Source organism: Bubalus kerabau, chromosome 7 (genome assembly GCF_029407905.1).
Source record: "Bubalus kerabau isolate K-KA32 ecotype Philippines breed swamp buffalo chromosome 7, PCC_UOA_SB_1v2, whole genome shotgun sequence".
In the NCBI taxonomy this organism is placed as follows: domain Eukaryota; kingdom Metazoa; phylum Chordata; class Mammalia; order Artiodactyla; family Bovidae; genus Bubalus; species Bubalus kerabau.
The window spans coordinates 51308070-51322182 of record NC_073630.1 but is presented as its reverse complement, the minus strand read 5'-3'; positions in this window follow the sequence as shown (position 1 = coordinate 51322182).

The following is a 14113-nucleotide window of genomic DNA, read 5'->3' as shown; positions in this document are numbered from 1 at the left end:
TTCTATAATGCCGAATCATGTCAAGCATGATTTGATGCAAGTGTTCAGTGATATGTTCTTACTCTGTTGTTCTCCATATTTTAACTGTGATGTGATGTGATGGAACATGATGATGGGATGGTCTATTCTTTAATCTAAAGCACTTTCTTCTCCAATGGAGGCCAAATGGGATGATTTTGTGGGTACATTGTATCATTTTAATTGTTTAAGCAAGCCCCAAGGAGAGAGTACTTTTTATTCCTGTTTCAGTTAAAGTGTCAGGACTTATATTGATTAAGTTACATTGACCTATTTAGAGGCATACGTATTTTCCAGATACAAACTTGAGGCAAGGGTAATAGGAGGCATTAATATCCAGACTTGAGGTGCATCTCCTTACTTGGCATCCTTCATTGGTATTATCCACATCTCATCCACATGGGCTAAAATATGGCAGGTGATAAAACCCTAGATTCAGGCTTTATGCCAGATAAATAAAAGTGTCCTGAATTATGAGGAGCAGTTTGCTTATAATGTGGCAGACAGATTAAAGAAGTGCTCTGGAGAACTTCTTGATTTATGATGAACAAACTCAGAAATCTTCCTACAGTCTACTACTAAGTTCCCCAATATGCATACCTCCAGGCAATCAAAGCTACTTGTATCCCCCTGCCTTCTGTGAATCTGGAGATGCTTTTTGTTTCTTGGGTGATATCACAGCAGATATGCAAGAAAACAAGATGATTCCAAATAACCTTACTTATAACTTAACACCCTAAAGAGAGATTATTCTTCTCTGACAGTAATGCAAAACAAAACAAACAACAACAAAAAACACTTGGGGAAATCAGGTCAGAAAGATCTGGATGTAAACCTAGTCATGACTTAAGGGACTGCCCACATGATTGCTGAGAGCAAGAAGTTTTTCAAGGTATCCGAGGAAAGGAGGCAGTGTTGGAATCTGCCCTATATTGAATAAGAGATGAAGCCCCTCACTCTGGAAGCATTAGATCATCTAAGTAATAAAAGTTAGCTAGTCATCACCACTTCCTCCAGGACTGAGTAGACAATCTTGCATGCTCATGCTAAGTCACTTCAATCATGGCCAATCTTTGCGATCCCATGAACTGCAGCCTGACAGGCTCCTGTGTTCACAGGATCTCCCAGGAAGAATAGTGGAATGAGTTGTCATTTCTTTTCTTTTCAATTTAAATGGCTTCTTATAGACCAAAATACAAACAAATGAAAAAACAAATTTTCACAAAAAATAAATATTATGAAATACATTCCATTAGAATTTTGCAATCAAAGCTGAAATCTCAGTAAATGTATTTATTACATGTATTACAGTATTTTCTTCTCTAGTGGCTCAGTGGTAAAGAATTCTCCTGCAATGCAGCAGACGGGCTTGATCCCTGGGTCAGGAAGATCCCCTGGAGAAGGAAAAGGCAATCCAATCCAGTCTGCTTGTCTGGGAAATCCCATGGACTGAGGCGCCTTGCAGGCTATAGTCCATGGGGTTTCAGAGTCTGACATGATTTAGCAACTAAACAACACAGTAACGCTGCAATATTTTTATCATCATCTTTTCTTTCCTACAGTGATTTAGTTTTAAAGAGACCAAATTTTTCTGCATTAGAAGTTGTATCTGTAATTTTATTAGAAAACAATAGAAATATTTGGAATACGATTTTTTTTAATCCCTTCCCTGAGCTATGAACTGCCAAGTCATATAAAGTCAGATGCTAATTAAACCTGAATGAGTAGTGGTGTGAAATCCTCTTAATGGTGCTTCGGAGACGACTGAGCAACTTCCCTTTCACTTTTCACTTTCATGCACTGGAGAAGGAAATGGCAGCCCACTCCAGTGTTCTTGCCTGGAGAATCCCAGGGACGGGGGAGCCTGGTGGGCTGCCGTCTCTGGGGTCACACAGAGTCGGACACGACTGAAGTGACTTAGCAGCAGCAGCAGCAGGCACAGAATATAGGCTATATTCTAGACATTCCCCAAGAATTCACACACAGAATTTGGAAACCTTTTTCTTCAGTGTATTTAAAATGTTACATGGCATTCTGAACTTTTCAATTTACAAAACAAATAATTTGTCATATATTCTAGATTTTATTTTAATGGCTTCAAGGTAGTTATTATAATTTTAAAAAGTAAATATAAACATTGTTTTTATGACCATTTAATTTTGGTGTTTGTAATTTTAAATGCTTATCAACTATATCTAAACAAAATGGTTATTAAAATATCTATTAAAACTTTGAAGTATATATGTGGGCTAGTATTTGTGTATGTGTATGTGTGTGTGTGTGTGTGTGTGTGTGTGTGTGTGTGTGTGTATATATATATATATCGGAGAAGGCAATGGCACCCCACTCCAGTGTTCTTGCCTGGAGAATCCCAGGGACGGGGGAGCCTGGTGTGCTGCCGTCTCTGGGGTCACACAGAGTCGGACACGACTGAAGTGACTTAGCATAGCATAGCATAGCATATATATATAGCTTAAATACTCTCCCTCTTCTTAGGAACATTCCTTGATCTGACATTTTCTATTTCTATTATTTCAAACTGTTTTAAAAAGAAAATACATGGCAATGATGTTAAGCACAAATACCAAAAAAAAAAAAAAAAGTCCATTTAAGCTATACAGTTACAGATGTATAACACTTTAAAATATCAGAGCATTTAACATTACAGCAGAATACTAGATCAAATACATATGACAAGGACAATGATGAGAAAGCATTCCCAGAGAGGTTAAGTGACTTAGAGAAGCTCACAAGCAATGTTTCATAAAGTCAAATCAAGGGCCAATTTTCTAATTTCAAATCACACTGTATTTTCTTGGCAAAATACAAGGACTATTGGAAAAAACTCTGATGCTGGGAGGGATTGGGGGCAGGAGGAGAAGGGGACGACAGAGGATGAGATGGCTAGATGGCATCACTGACTTCATGGATGTGAGTCTGAGTGAACTCCGGGAGTTGGTGATGGACAGGGAGGCCTGGCGTGCTGTGATTCATGGGATCGCAAAGAGTCGGACACAACTGAGCGACTGAACTGAACTGAAATACATAAATAACCCATTTTCACTGTCGATGACATACAGCCATGGTTTGGTGAATTTGTTTGTTTCTGGGGGGCACAGACTTGTTGCAAATTTATTGAAGCTGATTAATTCTGGATTTAGCAGGAACTGTTATACCTTAGAGGAGTGGAAATCTTGTCGTTTGATAGAATATCAGAGCAAAGAGATATTATAAGTTTTGCTTCCTTGAGGAAAAGTAACAAATGGGTAGAAAAAACACTTAGAAGGAAGCTGTGTCTCAAAATGAGGAAGTGCCTCTTAATTAGAAGAATCTGACAGTGGAGCTGTCTTACTCAAAAGGTATTCTATAATACAGGAGATTTTTCAAGCTAAAACTGCATGACCCTCTGACAAAGACTTAAAAAGGAGGGTGTTGCTCTGAAGTGGAAGATTGGATTTGGGGACGCCGGTGGGGTTACCCAAGCAAATTGTTAGAGTCATAGAATTTTAGAACGTTAGAGATGAAAGAAACCTTGGATAATACACTTATGTTCCTCTCAAAGATGAGAAACTAGAACACAGAAGTTAATTGATCTGCTTAATATCATGAAGCAGAATTTAGTGAGAAAAAGCATTAAAACTCATCAAAATGAAAGAAAGAATACAGATTTCTCAAGTCAATTTAATCAATAACCCAATGGTTATCAAGTTACTTTGATAGTCTTCAGAAAAACAAGCCTTTTTATTGCAGTGCTGTTCACCAATGCTATGAGGTTTTTACTGAGAAACTGATGCGACTAAGAGGTAATTGTCTCAATTTATACCATCCCCTTGGCAAAGATTTATTTTACATTTGCTATGGTTCATTTATTCGAATCTGTAACATTCACCAAACCTAGCAGTAAAGAGGAGAGCTGCCAGTATGACTTAGAATCTAATAAACACAAGAAACATAACTGCAACCAAGCAGAGTCCAACTCATCAGTTCTTGAAAATTTCTTGGTAGAAAAGACCCATGGGATAAAGTTATGAAGAAGGCATAAAGATATAAATTCATCCATCCTAGGATTAATTAACTCATCAAATATTTATCAAGTCCCTACTATGTGCCACATCAGGCATTTTTCTCTGCATATGTTTGTACATGTTTATTAATGTAGTGCAATAAAGATCATTTCTTGATATCTAATTAGCAATTATTACAAAGATAGGATAAGGAGTAATTCATACTCTGTTCTGTAAACTCCAGTTGCTGCTGCTGCTGCTGCTAAGTCGCTTCAGTCGTGTCTGACTCTGTGCAACCCCATAGACAGCAGAATTTCATAGGAAATTCTGATAAATAGTATATTTTTGATAGACCTAATCCATACTCTAAACATTTACATACCATTCAGATTAACGTGAGAGCATGCTTAGTCACTCAGTCATGTCCAACTCTTTGTGACCCCATGGACTGTAGCCCGCCAGGTTCCTCTGATCATAGGGTTTTCCAGCCTAGAATACTGGAGCAGGTTGCCATTTCCTTCTCCAAGGAATCTTCCCCACCCTGGGATCGAACTTGTGTCTCCTGCATCTCCAGCTTTGGCATGTGCATTGTTTCCCATTGAGTCATCTGGGAAGCCCATTCAGATCAGTATCCACCACTAACGTCTCTGTATATTCTGACTTTTGGGGATTCAATAAACTTATTTCTGGTTTTTGAGAATTTAATAAATCTATTTAAATATATTTATGTAAAATGATAATGTACATGATTTTATATGAGAGAAAAATACTGCATCAACACTTAAATAAGTATTTTGTATCATATCCTATGGAGGAAAATCTCATATATGATATTCTATTTAATTCTCAGCATATCAATATCTGTTTTGGTAAACCTACATTACAGATAAGAGTATCAGTCCTCAGGAAGGTTATATGATTGGTATATATTGATATATCTTCCAATATTTCTACTAAATAAAGCAATTGCTGGAAAAAATAAGAAAAAATAATGATACTGAGAAGAAAATTTAGTTGAATCTGTTATATCTTAAATAGTTTCATTAAAACCTCACAAATGCACAAAAATTTAACAGAGAAATACTACACTCATTACACATATATGAAAACTGAAGCTTAAGCAGGAATTAATCATTCAAGACCACACAGCTAAAAACTAGTCAAGCCTGATTTCAAATCTATGTAATCCTTTCTCCCAAGCCAGTGATCATAAACTACTGTTCTGAAAAGTGAAAATGAAAGTGTCCAGTTCTTTGTGACTTCATGAGCTGTAGCCGCCAGGCTCCCACTGAACATGGGATTCTCCAGGCAAGAATACTGGAATGGGTTGCCATGCCCCTCTCCAGGGGATCTTCCCAACCCAAGGATCAAACGCAAGTCTCCTGCATTGCAGGCAGAGTCTTTACTGTCTGAGCCACCAGGGAAGTCTTTGAACCTCATGCTTTACTCTGGAATTCTGGCTTTTTTTCCACTTCTGATTTTGGTGAAGATTAAAGGTGTCTTAGTTCTATATCTGTTCAAAACTTCCTTCCACAGTTATAAAACCCCACACTTTTACCCAGCATTTGTGAGAGTCAATTCCTAGGCAGGTTGATAAAAAGTCTGGGGTCCCCGAGGAGGAGAAAGGGGTCTGGGGCTCTCGAAGAGGAGATAAGGGTCTGGAATTCTCAAGGAGGAGGAAAGGACAAATGTCCTTTTTTTTTTCTTTTCTACATTCCTTAGTCTTAGTCACATAAAACCTTTTTTCTTTAATCCCAGAGCTGATGATTATACAACAAACAACTCAGTTTAAACTCTGTACTAAGGATTATATGACAACAATGTATCCTGCTTGAGGACAGTTCCTCCTTGAAAACCTTCTGACTAATCCTGTTATACTAAAAATGTAAATTATGGGAGTGGGTCTAGTAAGATCTTTATAGCCTTGAGACATTCTTTTGATTTATTGTAATAACCAATAACTCCCTTTTCTAAGACTAGCAAAGGGGGCACTCTCTGTCCCCCTTCTGATGTCTATGTCAGAAGCTTTCTCTGTTCTTTTTTCACTTTAATAAAACTCTGCTACACAAAAGCTCTTGAGTGATCAAGCCTGGTCCCTGGTCCCGAAGTTAAATCTTCTTTGGAGAAGACACATTCCAAACACCCTTGGAATTAGGAGTTACTTTGTAAATATGCTTATTCCAGAAAGATGTGAGCAGAATGTATGTGGCCTTTATAGACAGTCTCAAAAGAAAGTTTGTTTGTAAGAGTCCTTTATCTATTTTTCCTTTGTATCTTCCCCAGTGTTAGTATCGGAGAAGGCAATGGCACCCCACTCCAGTGTTCTTGCCTGGAAAATCCCATGGATGGAGGAGCCTGGAAGGCTGCAGTCCATGGGGTCGCTGAGGGTCGGACATGACTGAGCAACTTCACTTTCACTTTTCACTTTCATGCATTGGAGAAGGAAATGGCAACCCACTCAGTGTTCTTGCCTGGAGAATCCCAGGGATGGGGGAGCCTGGTGGGCTGCCGTCTATGGTGTCGCACAGAGTTGGACACCACTGAAGTGACTTAGCAGCAGCAGCAGCAGTGTTAGTATCTGAAATGTAGATGTGATGACTCATATTCCACCAAACATCTTAGAACACAGGAACAAGTCAGAAAAAGAGAAATATTATATGATATCATGCATGTGAAATATAAAGGATGGCACAAATGAATCTATCGACAAAATAGAGAATCACAGACACAGAGATTAGACTTCTTGTTGCCAAAGGGGACAAAGGCAGGGGGAGGAAGAGGGATGGTCTGAGAGTTTGAGGTTAGTAGATGTAAACAGACACATTTAGAATGGATAAACAGGTCCTACTTACTAAAGGGCACAGAGAACTATATCCAGTCTCCTAGGATAAGCCATAATGGAAAAGAATATAAAAAGAAGAAAGTATATACATGTATAATTGAATCAGTTTGCTGGACAGTAGAAATTAGCACAACATTATAAATCAACTATACTTCAATTAAAAAATAAATAAGTAGAAGGATATACTGCCAAAAAAATTAAAAGAAAGTAAACACAGGAACAGGAATCACATCTCAGGAACAATGGAGTAGAGAAAAGAAAATGGCCTGAGACCTGGAAAAAACTGGGGTACTCCCAAAGCAACCCAGGACGTCCTTCCCCTGAAATCTTTTAGAAAAGAGAACAAAGATGTGCGGTCACTTTTTTCTCTTTTGGCTATATGCAACTGAACTTAATTTAAATCATACCATACTATTACAAACTGATAATTTGAAAAAATTTTGATAATATGAAAAAAAATGAGTCTGCACTCATTGTAATTCACTAGACATTCACTGAAGAACCATCGAGTAAGCAATGCTGCTGTTAACACTATAGGAAATAGAGAAAAGCATTAGTTCATTATAGAAACAAATAATTCTTAGAAGGTGAAATGACTAGTGATTAATGAAAACTGAGCAGTACTAAAGAAATGGCAACAGCAAAGAAGATCTCACCAGTAAAACCCGTAGAAATCATAAAGTACAACTATTTTAAATGCCTTATTTTAAACAAATTGTGTGAGTATTGACAAATAGCAATTAAACCAGGTTTAATAAACTGTAAAGGTGCTCTAAGAAGAGTTATCAACTCTGGCTCATTCTGATTAGATAGAGAGTCGGAGTTTGTGTTTATGTTAGTCGCTCAGTCGTGCCTGACTCTTTGCTACCCCATGGATTGCAGCCCACCAGGCTCCTCTGTCCATGGGATTTTTCCAAGCAAGGATCCTGGAGTGGGTTGCCATTTTCTTCTCCAGGGGATCTTCCCAACCCAGGGATGGAACCTGGGTCTCCTGCACTGCAGGAAGATTCTTTACCATCTGAGCTACCAGGGAAGCCAAGAGAGTCGGAGAGTAGGGATTAATTCCTATAGGCAGCACATGAAGAAAAATATTCCAAAGGAACAGTTCTATTAACTTGGGATCAGCTCACACTGACTTCCTCTTAGTGAGATTCAGGAATAATAAGTGGCCAGAAGATTCATTGATTTATTTAGTTCTTAGAATTATGAACATTCATGGGTGCTTCTGTGGAAAAACAATAATGTGAAATTGATGTCCTCACCTACAATTTAGATGTTTCCATCATGCTGAATACCTGACAAAATGTGTAACTCTTATATATATTATATATATTTATATTTTATATATATTATATATTTATATAAATTTGAACTGTGGTGTTGGAGAAGACTCTTGAGAGTCCCTTGGACTGCAAGGAGATCCAACCAGTCCATTCTGAAGGAGATCAGCCCTGGCATTTCTTTGGAAGGAATGATGCTGAAGCTGAAGCTCCAGTACTTTGGCCACCTCATGCGAAGAGTTGACTCATTGGAAAAGACTCTGATGCTGGGAGGAATTGGGGTCAGGAGGAGAAGGGGACGACAGAGGATGAGATGGCTGGATGGCATCACTGACTCGATGGATGTGAGTCTGAGTGAATTCCGGGAGTTGGTGATGGACAGGGAGGCCTGGCGTGCTGCGATTCATGGGGTCGCAAAGAGTCAGACACGACTGAGCAACTGAACTGAACTGAACTGAATATATTTACATGTTATATATATTTATATAAAACACACACATATTCAACAAATATATATAGAGAGATATCTCTCTGTCTCTGTCTCTCTCTCTCTCTTTATATATATATATATATATATATATATATATATATATATATATATATAAAACACCAGGCTCCTCTGTCCATGGAATTCTTTAATACTGGAATTGGTTGCCATTCCCTTCTCCAGGGGATCTTCCCAACCCAGGGACCAAACCTGGGTCTCCTGCATCGCAGGTAAATTCTTTACCATCTGAGCCACCAGGGAATACACATACATATTAACACACACACACACACACACATATATATATCTATATGTATTAGAAGTGGAAAATAATTAGCAAGTAGTTTGAAAGAAGCTTGGGAAATTACTTCTTTTTAGTATCTCACAACTGCAATAAGGTATAACATAGAGGATACGCCTTCATGTTCATTCATTCAACTTATGCTTATGAAATTGTTACATGCTCCCTTAGGCTCAGTATCCATGTTCTGCTTAACTTTTCAGTTATAAACTTAGGTTGAAATTAACAGAACTGAGTACTCAAAAATAGGATTTAGATGAAAGTGATGAAAGCCACTTCTATTAAAAAAAAAAAAATCCCAAAATATCTCATTTGAACTTCAAGTTTTCTCTTTCTTTGTTGTGGTGACCACAGAGGACACATGGCTCCAGATAGAGAAACAACTGTTTTGCAAAACACTATGACATGAGCAAGAAATAAACCTTTAATATATTAATCATTTAAGATTTCAGGTTTCCTTCATTACAGTACTAAATGATAGTTTGCTACTGATAATGGAATCAGTCCTTGAAGATTACCGGTGCTTTACAAACTAAAACGTAGCACTGAAAGAGTGGTCAGGCTACTGGGAAGAGGGGAAACTGATATAAGCAGTGAGAAAATGACTGTCTATGGGAAGATGTGGACAAGTATTTGGAAAATTTATTGCCTGTTCTAAATGAGAAGGCAAACTGGGCTTACTAAGACAGCAGATCTAGAGGAAGAGTGTCAAATAACAAAATATTGTAATATGTTTTGCTTGCATTTGGCAAGACAGTGAATAAAACACATAAATCAGGAAATGCTGTCTTGAGTACAAGCAGAAATCAAAGGAAATAAAGACATCACTGAAAACAGATGTTTAGGGCCTTGAAGGAAAGAGAACTCTCATATATGGCTAGAAGGCATATAACTTAGTACAAACACCCTGGGAAACCGGCAACATTTTCAAACTCTGAATATCCATATATTTATAACTCAGTATTTCCACTCTCAAGTATACATGAGACAGAAATATGTATATATGTTCACTAAAATATGTGTATATGAATTTTCATAGCAGCCCCTTTCATAACAGTCATAAATTCAAAACCATCCAGAAGTTCATCAGCATTAGAATGGATAAATACATTGTGGAATATTCACAAAATTGAATATTAATCAGTATTATGCATAATACCTAACTTCCATACATTAAAAATATAGCTGAACTCCATAAACATAATGTTGAATCAAATAAGCCAGACAGGAGAGAATATATACAATTGGATTCCGTTTAAATAAATTTTAAAATTCAGTAATCTAAATTAATCTAAAGCATTGTAAATCAATTTAATCTAAAGTATTGTAAGTTAGCACAGTGATTACTCTTGGGTGTAAGAATGAGGTGGTGGTTGTTTAATCACTAACCATACCTGACTCTTTCGTGACCCCATCAATTGTAGCCCACCAGGCTCTTCTGTCCATGGGATTTTCCAGGCAAGAATACTGGAGTAGGTTGCCATTTCCTTCTCTGGGGGATCTTCCAGACCCAGAGACCAAACTTGTGTCTACTGCATTGCAGGCAAATAATATCCACAAATTTTCACAAGCAGATTATGCTAATAAAAAGGACTGGAAATTGCCGTGACATATGTGATATTAGACACAGTACCTATATAGAAAGAACAAACAAAGTTAATGCATATGTGCCAAAACAAAGGTCTATCACAGAAACTGCTAGTAGAAATATTTCTGTGCTCCTTGATGTTTTCTAGTCTTCTGTTCACTGAGATGGAGACATATGACTAAGTTCAGATGATGGGATGAGGGTAAAAGAGAGATAAGCTACTTTCACAAACTCTTAAGACCCCACACAACTCTTGAGCTCTCTGTTTTCCTATTGTGCATACACAGAGGCCACATGCTCACAATGGCCTAACTACAAAATTGAAGCAGCCCACATTTGAGACACTACATAGAGGAGAATAATAGATGATATATATATATATATATATATATATATATATATATATATATATATAAAATGACAGTATATATATCGAAAAAAGCAAGAAAATAACAGAAAAACATCTATTTCTGCTTTATTGATTACACCAAAGCTTTTGACTATGTAGATCATAACAAACTGGAAAATTCTTCAAGAGAATGGAATACCAGACCACTTTACCTGCCTCCTGAGAAATCTGTATGCAGGTCAAGAAGCTACAGTTAGAACTGGACATGGAACAAACTGGTTTCAAATTGGGAAGGGAGTACATCAAGGCTATATATTGTCACCCTGCTTATTTCATTTATATGCAGAGCACATCATGCGAAATGCTGGGCTGGATGAAGCACAAGCTGAAATCAAGATTGCCGGGAGAAATATCAATAACCTCAGATACATAGATGACACCACCCTTGATAAAGTGAAAGAGGAGAGTGAAAAAGCTGGCTTAAAACTCAGCATTCAAGAAATGAAGATTATGGCATCCAGTCCCATCACTTCACGGCAAATAGATGGGGAAACAATGGGAACAGTAAGAGACTATTTTCTGGACTCCAAAATCACTGCAGATGGTGACTGCAGTCATGAAATTAAAAGACGCTTTCTCCTTGGAAGAAAAGCTATGACCAACTAGACAGCATATTAAAAGGCAGAGACACTACTTTGCCAACAAAGTCAGCATTGTAGTCCTTCATTGGAAAACTCCTTCATTGGAAGGACTGATGCTGAAGCTCAAACTCTAATACTTTGGCCACCTGATGCGAAGAACTGACTCCTTGGAAAAGACTCTGTTGCTGGGAAAAATTGAAGGCAGGAGAAGAAGGGGATAACAGAGGATGAGATGGTTGAGTGGCATCACCAACCTGATGGACATGAGTTTGAGTAAGCTCCAGTAGTTGGTGATGGACAGGGAGCCTGGCGTACTGCAGTTCGTGGGGTCCCAAAGAGTCAGAGAAGACTGAGCGACTGACCTGAACTGAAATGATGACAGCTCATAACCAGGACTGGAATTTAGTGTAAATGAAAATTTAACTTTGCTATAGTATGCCACTGGGACTGTGGATTTTGTTGTGAGATTTAATGTTAATTATCATATTAATGGCTTCACAAGTGGTGCTGATATTAGGAGACATAAGAGGCCATTGCATGAGACATAAGAAGTGTGAGTTCAGTCCTTGCATCAGAAAGATCCCTTGGAGGAGGGCATGGCAACCAACTCCAGTATTCTTGCCTGGAGAATCCCATGGACAGAGGAGCCTGGTAGGCTAAGGTTTATAAGGGTCCCAAAGAGTCCAACACAACTGAAGCAACATAGCATATACATACCATATTAATAACCATCTTGAAGTGAAACAAATACAATTCAGATAGACAACATGGAAAGAAATTTTCTACATGATACATACTACAGTAGTTTAAGAATGGCTAAGGCTTCCCAGATGGTGCAGTGGTAAAGAATCTGCCTGCCAATGCAGGAGATCCAAGGGATGTAAATTTGATCCCTGGGTCAAGAAGATCCCCTAGAGAAGGAAATGGCAACCACTCCAGTATTCTTGCCTGGAAAACTCCATAGACAGAGGAGCCTGGTGGGCTGTAGTCCATGGGGTCAAAAAGAGTTGGATATGACTGAGAGACTGAGCACACACAGTTGGCACTCTCACCATTGAGAGATGAATCATCATTGCTATGCCCTGATCAAATTCCTATTTCACAAAATCCTGAGAAATAAAATGATTGATTTCTTTTAATGCTTTAAATTTTAAGAGCAGGTAAAGGCACACAGCACAACTGAAGGGGAGGTACAGAGATTTCCCATATACTCCTGCCCCTACACACACATAGGGTTGCCCATTATCAACATTGGGATCCCACTATGTAACAAATGAGGGTGGCTCATTTGTTACAGCTGAAGAATTTACATGGACACAGCATGAAAGTGTCTTTCAAAGTGGCTGTACCCCTTTGCGTTCCCACCAGCAGTGAATGAGAAGTCCTGTTGCTCCACATCCTCACCCGCATTTGGTGTTGTCAGCGTTCTGGATTTGGGCCACTCCAAAAAGTGTGTGGTGATTTCACCTTCGTTTTAATTTGCATTTCTCTGGTGACAGGTGATGCAGAGTACTGTTTCATATGTTTATTTGACATCTGTATCTCTTCTTTAGTGATGTACCTGTTAAGGTCTTTGGTTTCACCGAGTTGTTTTCTTACTTTTGAGTTTAAAGAGTTCTCTGTATACTTTGAATGACCTCCCCTTTATCAGATGTGCTACAGCAAATATTTTCTCCCATTCCGTGGCTTGTCTTTTCATTTTATTGACATTGCCTTTCACAGAGCACATGTTTTCAATTTTAATGATGTCCAGGTCACCGATTATATTTATGGACCATGTGTATGGTGATCTATCCAGTAGGCCATCACCATCCTCAATGTCATCTAGGTTTTCTCACATATTAGCACCCAAGAATTTCATAATTTCATATTCTACATAACTTCATGTTTCAGCTTGCTCTGTATAAAATCAAAACAGCTACATTTGCTTTCTTTTTATTAGTGCTAGTATGGGATATTTTTCTCCATTTATTTCTAATCTATATGTGCCTTTATATTTAAAGTGAGTCTGTTGTAGACAATATATAGCTGGGTCTTGTTTTTTGACCAATTCTATCTGTGTCTTTTAATTGCTGTATTTAGACCATTTTAATTATTGATATGGTTAGATTATAACTACCATATTACTATTGTTCTCTTTCTTGTCCTTGTTTAATTTTTTCCTCTTTTGTCTTTCACTGTTTTCCTGCCTTTTGAGGTTTTAATTGACATTTTTTATTATTCTATTTTCTCTCCTCTCTTATTATTGTTTTATTACTCTTTTCAGTGATTGCCTTAAAGTTTGAAACATACATTTACAGCTAATCCAAGCTCACTTTCAAATAACACTATACTCCTTCATAGGCAGTGTAAGTATCATAATAACACAACAATCCTGATTCCTCCTATCCCTTATATCTCTGTTGTTATTTCCTTTATATATAAGCATACACAAGCATGTATATGTATGTGTGTGTATATATATATATATATATTAAACATGCATACCCATGCATACTCAAGTGTATTGTTGCTATTGTTATTTTGAACAAATATCTCTGTTAGATCTTGTGGAAAGTAAAAGGCTACCAACTCCAGTATTCTTGGGATTCCCTGATGGCTCA